This window comes from Narcine bancroftii, unplaced genomic scaffold (genome assembly GCF_036971445.1).
Source record: "Narcine bancroftii isolate sNarBan1 unplaced genomic scaffold, sNarBan1.hap1 Scaffold_104, whole genome shotgun sequence".
NCBI classification, from domain to species: Eukaryota; Metazoa; Chordata; class Chondrichthyes; order Torpediniformes; family Narcinidae; genus Narcine; species Narcine bancroftii.
The window spans coordinates 731,579-745,714 of NW_027211818.1; positions in this window are offsets into that span (position 1 = coordinate 731,579).

A 14,136-nucleotide genomic window follows, 5' to 3' on the forward strand; every position below is an offset into this window, starting at 1 on the left:
AGGCCCTTCAGCCCCTCTCTCCTGCTAGCTGAGCTGTTGTAATCAGTCCATATTCCTCTAACCCTTTTCATTCTTAGCTCCCATCCAGCTCATGTTGCCTTGTCAATCGCACGGCCTGTGGGAAGAAGCTATTTCCCTCCCTGGCTGCTCTGCTTTTATTCCTCCATATCTCCTTCCTGATGGCAGGGGGACAAAGATGCTCTGTGCTGGATAACTATGAGTCTATTTACAGAGCCCATCCCAGCAAACAATCAGTGGACCGTTGCCTTGAGGTGGCACCCATGTTGCCTCTCCCTCAGCACTCTCAGAACACTACTGCACCCTCCTTCCCCTCCTTTCCCAGGTCTCAGTAACCCGCTGACAATTCCAGTCAGCTGCCATGTCTATACCCTGCCCCACCTAAAACGATGGATCGACCAGCGCCTTCTCCCCTCAAGAATTCGAGGAATCCACTCTCTCGCAATGTCCTGCTTTTGAATGCCCTGCATCCTCCTTCCCACTTGGTTCCTCCTGTTATCAGGCGCCTGGATGGACCCCACCCTGTTGAAACTACCCGTGTTCTCACTGATCTCTCTGCGTCTCTCCCCTCCATCCAGGGGTCTTGGATTTCTTGTGGGGATGGTGGAGAACAAAGCACCAACTTAAGGAGATGGGGAGCAGTACAAAGACCCCCAGGTCCAGGAGACAGGGAGAACCACAGAGATGCCCATCTCTGTCATTCGGGTAAAACGTGATTATCAGGTGCAATGTGCAAGAAACTTTCGGTCCTGCTGCACGTGGGCCAGGTTTGGCCCATCCCCACACCACCACCCTGTCAATTCCCAAAACAAATTTCCTATTCATGTGGGAGTCCAAAATGGATAGAGTCTGGAGAAGGACCGTGTACATCGTCAATCAATGGGGACAAGGGTGTAACCAGCATGGCCATAATTGTGTGTGGCTGTGCTTGCAACCAAAGTGCAAGGGCACCAAATGCTGCTATGTGCTGAGGTTCTACCTGGCTCAGGTGTTGCGAAAGATTGGCCTGGCCCTGGTGCTGCACAATGTTCCAGTCAGCAGGACTTTGCCCCTTTACCTTCCTGGGAACGGTTTCATAGACAAACACTTTTGACCACAAGGCTGTCAGGCAGTGGTCAGCAGCAAAATGCTGACACAGAGACTCTAGGACTAGATGGGATACTGCGGGGTGGTCGACGGAGCAGAGCATCCAGAGACAGACATCCAGAACTGCTGGAAGACCAGAAACTCGGTGAAAGATGCCCTTCAGTTTGCCTGAAACCCAGATGGGAGTAGCAAACACTAGAAGACATCTGTCTAAAGCAAAGGGAGGAAGATTTAGGGGAGATATCAGGGGTATTTTCTTTTATCCAGAGTTGTGGGTGTCAAGAATGCCTTGCCAGGAGTAGTGATGAAGCCCAAAACATTAGGAGCATTTTAGGGGTCCGACGCCTCGTCGGTGGTACTGTCCCTCCTTCAGTTACCGCTGAGGTTTCCCTGGGGTCGACCCCTCTCTTCCCGGCACTTCGTCGGAGGTGCTGTCCCTCCTTCGGTTACCGCCGAGGTTTCCCTGGGGTCTATCCTAGAGTCCCACGACAGGGTCCTCACGCCACGACAAAAGCTCTATACCTGATCTATTACGTTAGGTTTTTTTATCCTAACAGGTGTATCCCGTTACACCTGTTACCCAATCCCCACACCACAATCGTAAGTCGTCACTTACCGGTGTCTTCTCGGGGATTGAACCGTCACCCTTCTCCTCTCCGTCTTGTCGTGTCACCTTGTCCGGATACCACTCGCTCAAGCCGCCCGAAGCAACGAGCAAGGGACTAGGAGCCGCTGAACTCAGCGGGGTGCACCACCTCCGATGTCCCTCTTCTCGCCTCCCCTCACGGCTGGAGTGTAGATCCCGGACGAGCCCCCATTTGTCAGAAATAAAACTTCTCACACATGAGTCTCTTTAAAACTGATGACACGACAAGCTTTATTTACAAGTCTGCAGAGTTGGACTCAACTGGCTTCTCACCAGTTAAGCCCCGATACATACAGTGCATTGATTTTTATACCCTTGTTGTTTGCCCTTCCCCTACTTATTAATACTGTTTTAACTGGTTAGTATTGCAAAAGCATTCTAAGTACAACTGCATTTTTAATTATCACGTTCGTTACGTACGCTGCGAACTCTACATACACTAAATTCTGTTTCTCACCCTTCTTATCAATCTTTTGTCTCCTGCATGTCTCTCACTATGACCATGGAAAGATATGTTTAAAAAAACATATCCAGCTGAACCTTTTGTCCTTGGCTGCTAGTAAGCTCCCTGTCCGTTCTGGCTTCCCTTTTTATGATTAATCATCACATTTTAACTTAAGCTATTTTAACCTAAATTCTCTATATATAACATTAGTTACATTGAGGGGCTGAGACCAAGGAGGATATTCTCCAACAGCAGAGGGTGGCAGTAACCACAAGATGTCAAAGTGGTGGCAATGAAGCTAAACAGAGACCGTCTAATGTGACTGTGCGCCTGGCTGCGGGAATTTGGACTTACTATATAAACCTTGCTAAGTGCTAGTTCAGGTTGGAAACGTTCGACTTCCTTGGGGGTCAAATCAACAGGCAAAGAACTAAACCCTGCTTGAAAAGGTAGAGTTTGTTAAGTGCTTCCTCAAACCCCACATAATGAAGGGGCTGCAAGAATTCACTGGTACGATTAATTTTTATCACCGATTCATACCGGTAGTGGCCGACATCATTTTTTTGTTTTTAAACTTTATTTAAGATTTTATAACATGAATAACATATAGAATTACATTTAAAAAATTAAGGACAAAATAATAAAATTTCAATACAGTATCAGTAATCTAAATAAACTATACCCTCCCCAATAATTATTACACATTAATAACCCAACTCAAATTAGTCCAACCCCCCCTTCCCCCCAAAATAAAGAGTGAAGAATTAATAAAGTTAATAATATATGTGAGAAAAAAACCCACTTACAAAAAAAAACAAAAACATAACCGATTAAAATACTAACAAAATGAAAAGTAATTAATACTAAGATATCAAACTTAAAAAACATATTTAAATCAAACTTAAATGCATATATTTAACAGAGTTAAGATGAAACATATAATTAACTCAAACTTAATATAAAAAATTAGTAAAATTAGTAACATTGTCTATCAAAAATTCTTAAACAATAATCAATTCTTTTAAAAAAATTGTAGCATGAGAAAAAAAAAGATGAAAAAAAAAACTTTCTCTATAGAGATAAACCTTCACCAAATATCAACTAACTTCACATCTATCATCATATTAGTCACATAAACTGCCATCTTAAAACAAAATTCCAACCTCATTAAACATTGTAGAATTCAAATTTGGTACTCTTCCACCATTTTTCCCTTTTAACCTTGAATAATTACCCAATAAAAGCTCCAATACCACATTTAAATATCCCCAATCATGATGTTAAAATTCAGATATCCAAATAATAAAAATACATCTACAACGAAATCTATATCTTCAACAAATAGAGCATAAGCCACAAACAAAATTCAAGCCTCATTTTATAACTTTCACCATTATTCCCTTCGTTCTATAACTAAAATAGCAAAATAATATACACCAGAATTACCACTCCTTTCACCTTAAAGTTAAAGTAAAAATATTTAAAAAAACTTATCCATCCCATTCACATTTAAATTTCAAATATTCCTTATCTACTGAATAAACTTTACAAAAAAAACCACATGAATTTTTAGTTTTTTAAACAATCAAATACTTTCTTATGCCTTGTTTTAAAAACACAAAAGAAAACCCGTAACTCTTTAATCTAATAATACAAACAAGGAAAAAAAAACAGGTAGGAGGTTAAAAATACCGCCTCCCGTCTAAACCACGCAATGCGGTAACTCCCAAAAAAAATGGTTGTGAGATAACTCACACGTAGCAGATGACTTTCAGGAAATAGTGCCCATCCAGTTCTCTCCCCCAACTCTCACTTCATCTTAAACTAACATCATCATTATTTAATATTCCTTTTTTAAAAAAAAACATTATAAAAAAAAGGACAACTCTTCTTTTAATCAGCTCCAACTGCCGAGTCACCATTACAACCATTCCTTCTTGGAGCACGGCTCTTTTCTTCCATCTCTTGTCTACTTAGAGTTCGCGGCAGACTACGTCTCCGTTGAAACCGAGTAATTGGCAGCTCTTGAGCAAATGCTATAGCTTCCTTTGGAGAATCAAAGAACTTTGGTTGGCAACCATCTTGAAAAACCTTCAAAACAGCTGGATATCTAAAGGTTGCCTTATAACCTTTCTTCCACAACAACTCTTTAGCAGAATTGAATTCCCGTCATTGGAACATAACCTCTTGACTCAAATCTGCATAGAAGAAAGCTCGATTATTTTGAATCATCAAGGGTGAGTTTCTCTGTTGTGCATTTCTAATAGCCACTCGTAAAATTATTTCTCTGTCGCAATAATTCAAGCAACGAACCAAAACAGGTCTTGACTTTGACCTGAAATAGGTCTTCTACGCAAGGCTCTGTGAGCACGTTCCAGTATTATACCTTCTGGGAAATGTTCTTGACCCAGCACCTGCGGAATCCATTCAGTAAAAAATTTTCTTGGGTCTGGTCCCTCCATACCTTCCAGCAAACCAATAATCTTTATATTGTTCCGTCTGGATTGGTTTTCCAAATAATCAATCTTTTTCACCAAATCTTTATTTTGAGTTTGTAAGTCTTTGACCATTTTGGTCACATCTGAAACATGATCTCGTATTTCGTCTATATCTTCTTCACACGAATTAAAATTATCTCTCAATTCAAGCTTAAAAGCTCCAAACTCAGCCATCTGTTGAGAATGTATTTTCACCACAAAGTATTAAACCTAGTACCAAGTTCAGTCATAATCTTGGATAATCCCTGCATTGTATAAGATAATTTAGATTCAAGATTCACAAGAATCTTTTCAATTGGAAGAGATTCTGGCTCAACAGATTCCTGCTTCTTCTGAATAACCAAAGGGTCTTCTGTTGCTTCCTTCATTCTGGTGGCCTTCCTTGTAGTATAGCTGCGTGTGGAAACCCCAGCCACAGCCTCTCCAGCAATGATTGGAGGACGCTGGCCAGGGTTTTCCCCAGTCCATCAAGTTGTATAGGTTCTTTTATCTCAAAAGGTGCAGTTTGCAGTGCCACCGCTACAGTTGACAAATGCCTTTCCCCAGCCGGTACTTCAACTGATGTTACTACAAGTAGTTCATTCATAACATTGCCATCAGATGCTACTGCACATGTGCGAACCTGAGTAACTCTTTGTTCTAAACGCTGTTTGGCGCCCTCTTAAGAGGGCACTACCGATGTAATATTGAACTCAACATCCGAAAGCTGTACCTTTCTCCTGCGATCCATTTCAGGCTGAGCCCCGGTGTCTTTCCTGTAGGTAGGCTCCAAAACTTGAACTTTTGGAAAATGTAGTTTTTTGATAATCTGTTGTCTTTTTTTTTGCTCTTTTCCACCAATTGTACCATCATAAGTTAATTTAACAGCACTGAAGTTATCTATACTTTTAAAGAATTTTAACGGGCATTTCTAGACAAAACATTAAGATAGAGTCAGGAGAGAACTGGAAGGCACGTCTGATCCTTACGCCATCTTGCCACGCAACCCGTGGCCCACATCATGCGGAGAAAGGTAAAGACATTGCCTGGGACAATGAGGATTTGGTGGCGTTCCAGAAGGCCAAGGACGCACTGGCCAACACAACCCTTGTGGTACACGCCAGGCCAGAGACACCCACCACTCTCACAGTAGATGCTTCCAGCACAGCAGTAGGGGGCGCACTGGAGCAATTCATCAAAGGGGAATGGCAGCCCCTGTCCTTCTTTAGCAGACACCTCTGGCCACCTGAACTCAAATACAGCGTCTTTGACTGAGAGCAATTGGTGCTGTACCTGGCAGTCAGGCACTTAAGGTATTTTTGGAAGGTAGACAATTCAGTGTCTTCATGGACCAGAAGCCATTAACTTTTGCCTTCCATAAAGTGTTGGACCTGTGGTCGGCCAAGCAGCAGCGACTCCTCTCCTATGAGTCTGAGTTCACTACAGACATTCAACACATCGTGGGTGACGCACTGCCCCATCCCCACAATCAAGTCTATCCAGGCCCTGTCCCAGTGAATGGACTACTTAGCCCTCAGCAGGGGACAGCAGGATGACCCTGAGATCCTTGCAAGCAAGACAGCAGTGTCCAGGCTCAGGCTGGAGGATGTTAACATCGACCCTGGTAAGTAGACGCTCCTCTGCGACATTCCAATGGCAAACCCCACCTCATCGTGCCGACAGCATGGAGATGGCAGTTTTATGATGAGGTGCACAACCTGACGCACCCGGCCATCAGTACTGTCAAAATGGTGGTCAATCGGTTGGTCTTGCTGAGCCTCCAGAAACAGGTTGTCAGTGGGCCAAGGCCTGCACACTCTGCCAGATGACCAAAATGCAGACATACGTGAAGGCACCATGCCAGACATTCGAGCCAGCACCACATAGGTTCAGCTACATCTACAATGACATTGTAGGGTCACTACCGGCCTCCCGTGGGACGAGTTACCTTCTCACCATGATTGCCTGCTCCATGAGGTTCCCCGAGGTGGTCCAGCTGGCTGACACAACCACTTGTGTCCTCCATTAAATTGGAAGCAGTAATAAATATAAAGGAAAGTTTGATAATAAATAGTCTCCCTTGCAGTTGGGGTACAATGTATTTCTTGAGATCAGAGGAATCCTGGAGCCAAGACAAATTGATCCTGTGTTTCCCAAGGATTTAATTGAGTTGTTGGGGTAGTTAAAAGTGGAAGGGCCGAAGGGTCTCCTACTCATTCCACTGCCTCTGTTTTCTGTCTTGCGATGCTGATTGGGTTCACCTGTGTGTTCACTCGCTCTCTGATTGGTTGCTTCAGTTGCGCGAGCCAATGGGTTGATTCGGTGAGGCCGTTATTCGATTGGATGCTGAATTCGGGTTGGATTGATGGGCGGATTCGCGGGCTGATTGGCTCTTGCTGTGAGGAGGCGGGACGTTGGTGGCGGCGTCGTCTGCTCGGGGTCCGTCGCCACGTGCCTAAAGGGAAGAAGTTGGCGGCAGCGCCGGGACATTCCTCAGCCGCCCGGTCCAGGGAAAGCGGGCGACCCGCAGTCCACCGTGCCCCACCCGGGAGTGGCCGGTACCGGCGCGGTGTTTGGGTGGAGCCGAGGAGTCGGTGCAGGGGGAGGGGAGGGGGATGAGGGAGAGGGAGGGGGATGGGAGGGGCGGGAGCCCGGAGGGGGCGGGGCAAGTCAAGGAGGGGAGGGACGGGGCCAGGGGAGGGTGAATGGGGAGTTGGAGGGCGAGGAGGAGGCTGGGCAAGGAGGGTGAGGGGAGGGGAAAGGAGGGGAGGGGAAGAAGGGCAGGGGGAGGAGGGCAGAGGGAGGAGGGCAGGGGGAGGAGGGCAGGGGGAGGAGGGCGGGGAGGAGGGTGGGGGAGGAAGGCAGGTGGAGGAGGGCAGGGGGAAGGGCAGGGGGAAGGGCAGGGGGAACGGGCAGCAGGGGACGGGCAGGGGAGGACGGGCAGGGGAGGATGGGCAGAGGAAGAAGGGCAGGGGGAGGGAACCCCTCTGTTTGCCCCAGGTGCCCAAGTCCCCTCCCTGTGTGGTGGCTTCCTCCTGCCCTCCACCCCCACAATATAATGGTCCCATTTCTGACCTTCTCTTCCTCATCTTTCCTTGATGAAGGGACAAACCCACAATGTGTTTGATGTCTCTTTCTCTTTGCTCTATGTCTGTTTGACCTGCTGACTCTCTCTAACCCTGTGGCTTTACCCCCTCATCTTTCGCTGGTTGAACCCAACGGAGCTGGAAGAGCTCAATTGGTGAAGGGTTGTATCTGGACTTAAGTCATTGGACACCCTGTCGATTTCTTTAAATTGTGGGAAAAGCAACTGAAGGATTTCAAAACCTCGTCATCTGTCCTCTTTCAAACTCGTCTGAATTTCTTGGATGAAGAAACATTGCTCTGAAACTTACTCTGCGAGAGTTTATTTTCCTCTCTTGCAGGGAGCTTTCAGAATCTGTTCCACATGATGAATCTGTTCTCTTTTCAAAGAGACAGTGGAGTGGCCATTTTCTTCCACCAAGATTTCATCAACCCAGTCAAGGGCTGAACTAAGTCACCATTTAAAAATGGTTATTTTGCAAATGCAAGATTACTTTGGCTTTATTCATCAAAAGTGGCCATTTCCATGGTCACAACGAGGCTGCTCTCTTGATCTCAAAGAGACGGTTAGAAATGGTCTTCCTGCTTAAAATCCACTTGTTACTGCAGGCAAAAGGAGAAGACGATGTAACTGTACCTTCTCTGACGACTGTATCTTCAATCCTCTCTTCCCCACAGCATGGACAACAACTTCTGCCTCTCATTTGTAATGTTTCTCCAGAATGGCTTATCCCATGACACGTGCCATCATTTCTGCCTTTAAAGTCTGTTAAGCCTCTTCAAAAGTATGAATCATGAGCCAATGGACTCCAGCCTGTCTGTGCAGGTACTTGAATCAAGAACTCGCTTATTCGAACAGCTGCCATCTCTCAGCACTCTATTGACTTAGTTTCAATTTTAAGAACACAGATAATCAACAGATGGTCTCTCGATTTGATCACCAGTCTTTCCTGATGACACAAATTCTTCCGTTTTTAATAAAGCAAACACTCCAGTATGTCAAGGACCATCATGAAGGTTTTCCTCTTTCGGTTTCAGATGCTGAATGAGCAGACGTTTCATCTCCGTACATGGCTTGCCTTCTGGCATCTCAAAGAATTGTGTGTGTGACCCTGAATCCAACCCACAAAATAACTTGATAATATATATAGACTATTGTAACTGTAAAGATTAATATTCGCACAAAATGGTCCATGATAATTCACAGGACAATGGCATCTTCAAACAATAATTTTCATTGGTAAAGATTAATAACAACACTTTTTACTTCACTCTAACTCCACTCTGCACAAATATATGTGTGTGTGTGTGTGTGTGTGTGTGTGTGTGTGTGTGTGTGTGTGTGTGTGTGTGTGTGTGTGTGTGTGTGCGCGCGCGCGTGTGTGTGTGTGTGTGTGTATCAAAACCAAAACCATTCCAGTTCAGGCAATGTCCATCTCTTTTACTTCCTACAGTCGACAATCATCTCCTTGGTTTTGGTGGCATTGAGTGCGAGGTTGTTGTTGGTCCATGATTGAACCCTGCTTTCAATCTCCCTCCTGAATGCTGACTCATTGCCCTCCTCATGCAGCTCATGACTGTGCTATTGTCAGTGAATTTGTAGATGGTGTCGTCATACCAAGCCATGCAGCTGTAGATGTAAAGCGAGTCGAGCAGGGGTGAAATAGGCAACCCTCTGGTGTTTGGGAGCCAATGGAGATTTTGGAAGAGTGGTTCTTGCCAATCCACACTAATTGGGGTCTGGAGGTGAAGAAATTCTGGATCCAATTGCACAGTATGTTATGGAGTCCCAGGACTTTGGAGTTTGCTCATCAGCTTTGATGGGAGGATGGTATGGAATGCCAGACTCTAGTCAATAAAGAGCATTCTGATGGATGCACCTTTGTCGTCTGGGTGTTTCAGGGTTTTGGCAGAGCCAGTGAAGATGGCATCTGCCATAGGTCTGGTACTGCATTAACCAAATTGGAATCGATCCATGTCGCCCCTCGGACAGGAGCTGATGTACTTCAACACCAGCCCCTAATCCACCTCATCACTGGATGTGAGTGTCACTCGTTAATCATCATTTAGGCAGGTTACCCCACTCTTTGGAACTGGTATGTTTGATGCCTGTTTGAAACAGGTGGGTGCCACTCCCTGTCGGAGTGAGATGTTGAAGATATCCATGGCCAGTTGGTCAACACAGGTTATCAGTCCTCTGCTGGGTTCTCCATCCAGGCTTGATCCTTTCCTTTGATTCACTCTCCTGAAGGCAGCCCATGTTGTCATTTCGGTTACTGATAGCAGCGGATCATCAAGAGATGTAGGGGGGGAGGGGGCATTTGCGATGGTTCTTCCCTGTACTAGTGGTCATATCAGGTGTAGAAGGCATTGAGTTCATGTGGAGTGAGGCTTTGCCATCTCCCACTGCACCAGATTTGTTTTTGCAGCACTTTATGTCATTTAGGCCCCTGTCACAGCTGACGGGTATCCTTTGTTGTTTCCATTCTCGTGTGAATCTCCACCATCTGCGAGATGGGTTTCCATGGTTCGTATTGGCTCCTTGTGTATCTGTATCTCCAAACTGTGATTTGGCTCTCAGCAATTTCTGGATATTGTTGTTCATCCAGGATTTCTGGTTGAGAAAACTCCCTGAACAATTTGGTGGGGACACCCTTGTCCACAGCTGATTTGATAAAGTTCGCTATGTTCCTGGTACAGTGATTCAGTTTCTCAGGTGAGTTCTTGAACACGATCCAATCCAGGGACTCGAGGCAGTCCTGCAGCTGGCTTCCCCTCCCGTGACCACCTTCTGGTTGTCCTGATCTAATAAGTGTTGTGAGCAATTTTAGGCCCCATTTCTAAGAGAGGATGTGATGGCCCACAGGTGGTTTACAAGAATGATCCTGGTGATGAGAGGAATAATGTTTGAGGAGCATTTGATGGTTCTGGGCCTGGACTCGCCCGAGTTTAGAACAATGAGACAGGACCTCATTGAAATCTGATGAATAGTGAAAGGGCTGGATAGAGAGGATGTTGCCAGTCGTGGGAGAGTTTAGGATCAGTGGGAACAACCTCAGAATAAAAGGATGTCTGTTTAAAACTGAGATGCAGAAACCTTTTCATCTAGAGCAGTGATTTTCAAACTCCTCCTCCACCCCACCCCCACCCCCCGGATCATATTCTACTTAATCCTTATGCCAGAAGTGCTCTGTTAGTAAGGGATTACTTAAAGTGGGAGGTGAGTGGAAAGAAAGTTTGAAAACCACTGTTTTAAGTGTACCTCATTGACTTGTTCTGTGCGTGGTTTCATAACTCCAGAGGAAATGGGCCAGTGACAATTTTTCTCAGGCAAAATATTTCCTTCACAATTGGGTCCACTGCAGTCTTTCTCAGCCTTTATTCCCATTCATATTCCACTTTAAGCAATCTCTTTCTCATTTTTCAACACTCCAAGGAATAAAGTCCCAACCTGTTCAACCTTTCCCTGTAGCTCAACTCCTGAAGACCTGGCAGCATCCTAGTAAATGTTCTCTGCACTCTTTCAATCTTACTAATACTCTCCCTGTAGCTAGGTGACCAGAACTCCACACAATACTCCAAATTTGGCCTGACCATCTACTTATCCAACCTCACCATAACTTCCCAATTCCTATTTTCAATATGTTAATTAATGAAGGCCAAGATGACAAAAGCTGTCTTTAGAACCCTGTCGTCCTGTGACACCACTTTCATGGAATCATGTAACTGTGTTTTATCTCTTGCTGCCGATTGGTATAACTTCTCTGTTCAATTTCATAATGTTGGCTTCTGGACTATTTTATTGTGCCCTTGATCTAGAGCACACATGTCAAACTCTGGCAAGCGGGCCAAATGTGGCCCGCGATATAATTATATTTGGTCCGCAAGATCATTTCAAAAATGTATTAGAGGTGGCCCACCGATGCTGTTTTTTGGTAATGTCACCCCCACCATCCTCCCCCTTCATTGCACATCCTTCCCCATTGTAACACGAGAAATTGTAACACGAGAAGTCTGTCGATGTCATCAGCCGGCAAGCCGGTTGGAACGCTCCCCGCACAACCAGTCACTTCTCCCACCTGTCGAGCGGTGCGGCGGATTGGCGAGCGCCTGTGATTTCCTGTCGGCGCGACGGGCATGGCAGGCTGCGTATGGCTCCTGGGAAGCGCGAGCCCCGCGCGACTGGCACCGGACAACACTTCCACAGCACAAGCGCACTTCTCCCAGTCGCCACGGCCTTCAGCGCTTGCACCCGCGCGGACCCCAGGGACAGCTGGTTTGGCCCTGCACATGAAGAGAGAGATGGTGGCTGTCCGCAAAAGCTGATCGGCAGCACACTGGGCCTGAGTGGGTGGGTAAGCAGGGGTAGGCAGAGGGTGTAGGTGAGGAGTAATGGGCAGGGGAAGTTATGGTGGTGCGAGGGGCAGTTAGAGGGAGGGATGAGTAGAAGGAGGGGTGGATAGGGAAGAGGTAAAAGGGAAGGGGCAGGGCGAGTAGGGGAGGGGTGATTAGAGGGTGAGAGACGGGTAGAGGGAGGAACAGGTTGAGGGGAGAGGCAGTAGAGGGGCGTGTATAGGATGGGGTAGGTAGAGGCAGAGCGAGTGGAGTGAGGGGTGAGTAGAGGTCGGGTAAAGGACTGGTCAGATAGAGAGATGATGGGTCGAGGGTGAATAGAGGCCTCGAGCCTGAGGAGTGAGCAGGAAATGCTGAGTCCTGATGCAGGCCAAAATGGACACAGCATTACATATGTTGAAAGAAGAGAAAACATACAGATGTTGTTGAAAATTTTCAATAAATATTTAGTTCGGCCCTCGACTTAGTCCAAGTTTTTAATTTTGGCCTTCTGTGAATTTGAGTTTGACACCCCTGATCTAGAGAGTACTGGCAGGGCAAAACAATTTTGTTTTCTTTTGTCAGGTCAAATTTTGTCACATTGATCCAAAAACAAGTATTTTCACCATTCCTTCATTTCAGATTCTCTGCAGCTGTGGTATTGTTCCTCACAGTGACGGCATCATGTTTGTCTTGTTTATCCTTTACCCCTCCATCCAGACAGATGTGGTGATCAATGAGTCGACTCCACTCATCCAGCACCACTGCCATTTCTGCAGCTTGGGCTTTTCATCCCACGTATTCAGTTTGTTATTTCCCCTCTTCTTTTTCTCAGCAAAGAGAATCAGGTTTGTTTGATCATCTTTCTGAATCCCAGTGAAAGGTTATCGACCTGAAGGTTTTAACTCCGATTATTTTTCCAGTAGATGACCTGCTGAGTATTTCCAGCATTGAGATTTTATTTTACTTTCTTGGTGTATTACTGAGTACTTTGAATGGGAGAAGAAATGTGGGTTGGGTTTAAGTGGAGAAGTCTCGATCATGGAGTGGATTTAGAAAAATAGACATAAAAGGGGAGGGTGCATGGAAATAGTTAATTCATCTTTTGAAATGTTTTTTGAGCTATGATTGTTTTCTGATGTACGCGCAGTGTTCAGAATTAAAAATTTATTGTGATGAACATGTCAGAAAATTTGTCATATTGTGGCAATAATACAGGTGCAAATATTGATCTAAATTACATTTTAAAAAAAGAAATCCATTTGTGCAAAATGAAGAGTAAGTGAGGGAGTGACTGTGGTTCCTTGTCCATTCAAAAATCTGATGGCAGAGGGGGAGAAGCTGTGTTTGTACCATTGGGTGTTCGTCTTCATGCTCCTGGACCTGTTTCCCTGGTGATCACAGTGTGAAGTACGCCTGGTCTGGGTGGTGAGGGTCCTTGAGGATAGAGGTTGTTTTCTTGAGACTGCCTCTTGGAAAAGTCCTTAATACATGGGCGAAGGATGAAAGGGGAAAAGTTTAGTGGAAACATGAGGGGGAGCTTCTCCACACAAGGTGGTGGGAAAGTGGAACAAGCTGCCAGCTGCATGAGGAAATGTGAGCTCAATGTTAGCAATGAAGAGTTTGGACAAGTTCAGGGATACGAGGGAGATGGAGGGTGATGGACTGGTTGCTGGTCAGTGGGACAAGGCAGAATAAGAGTTTGGCACAGACTAGAAAAGCTGAAGGGCCTGTATCGGTGCTGTTATATTCTGTGAATCCATGGAGTGATGCACTGGGTCGTACATCTACAACCCGACAAAACTACCATGGTGCCTGCACAAAAGCACACAATATGCAGCACGTAATGACCAAATGAATCAACTAAATAAATATATGTAGAGGGCCAAGCGGGCACACAGCCCACGTTGTGAACCGTCGGTGACGCAGTTCTCCGACGTCGCGCAATACCATAAAACAGACCACTGGGCACTCACCCATTTAATGGACCACACGTGCACGGTGCTGCATGCCGAGGAACAGCACGTTGATCTGTGGTGTCTTCTACG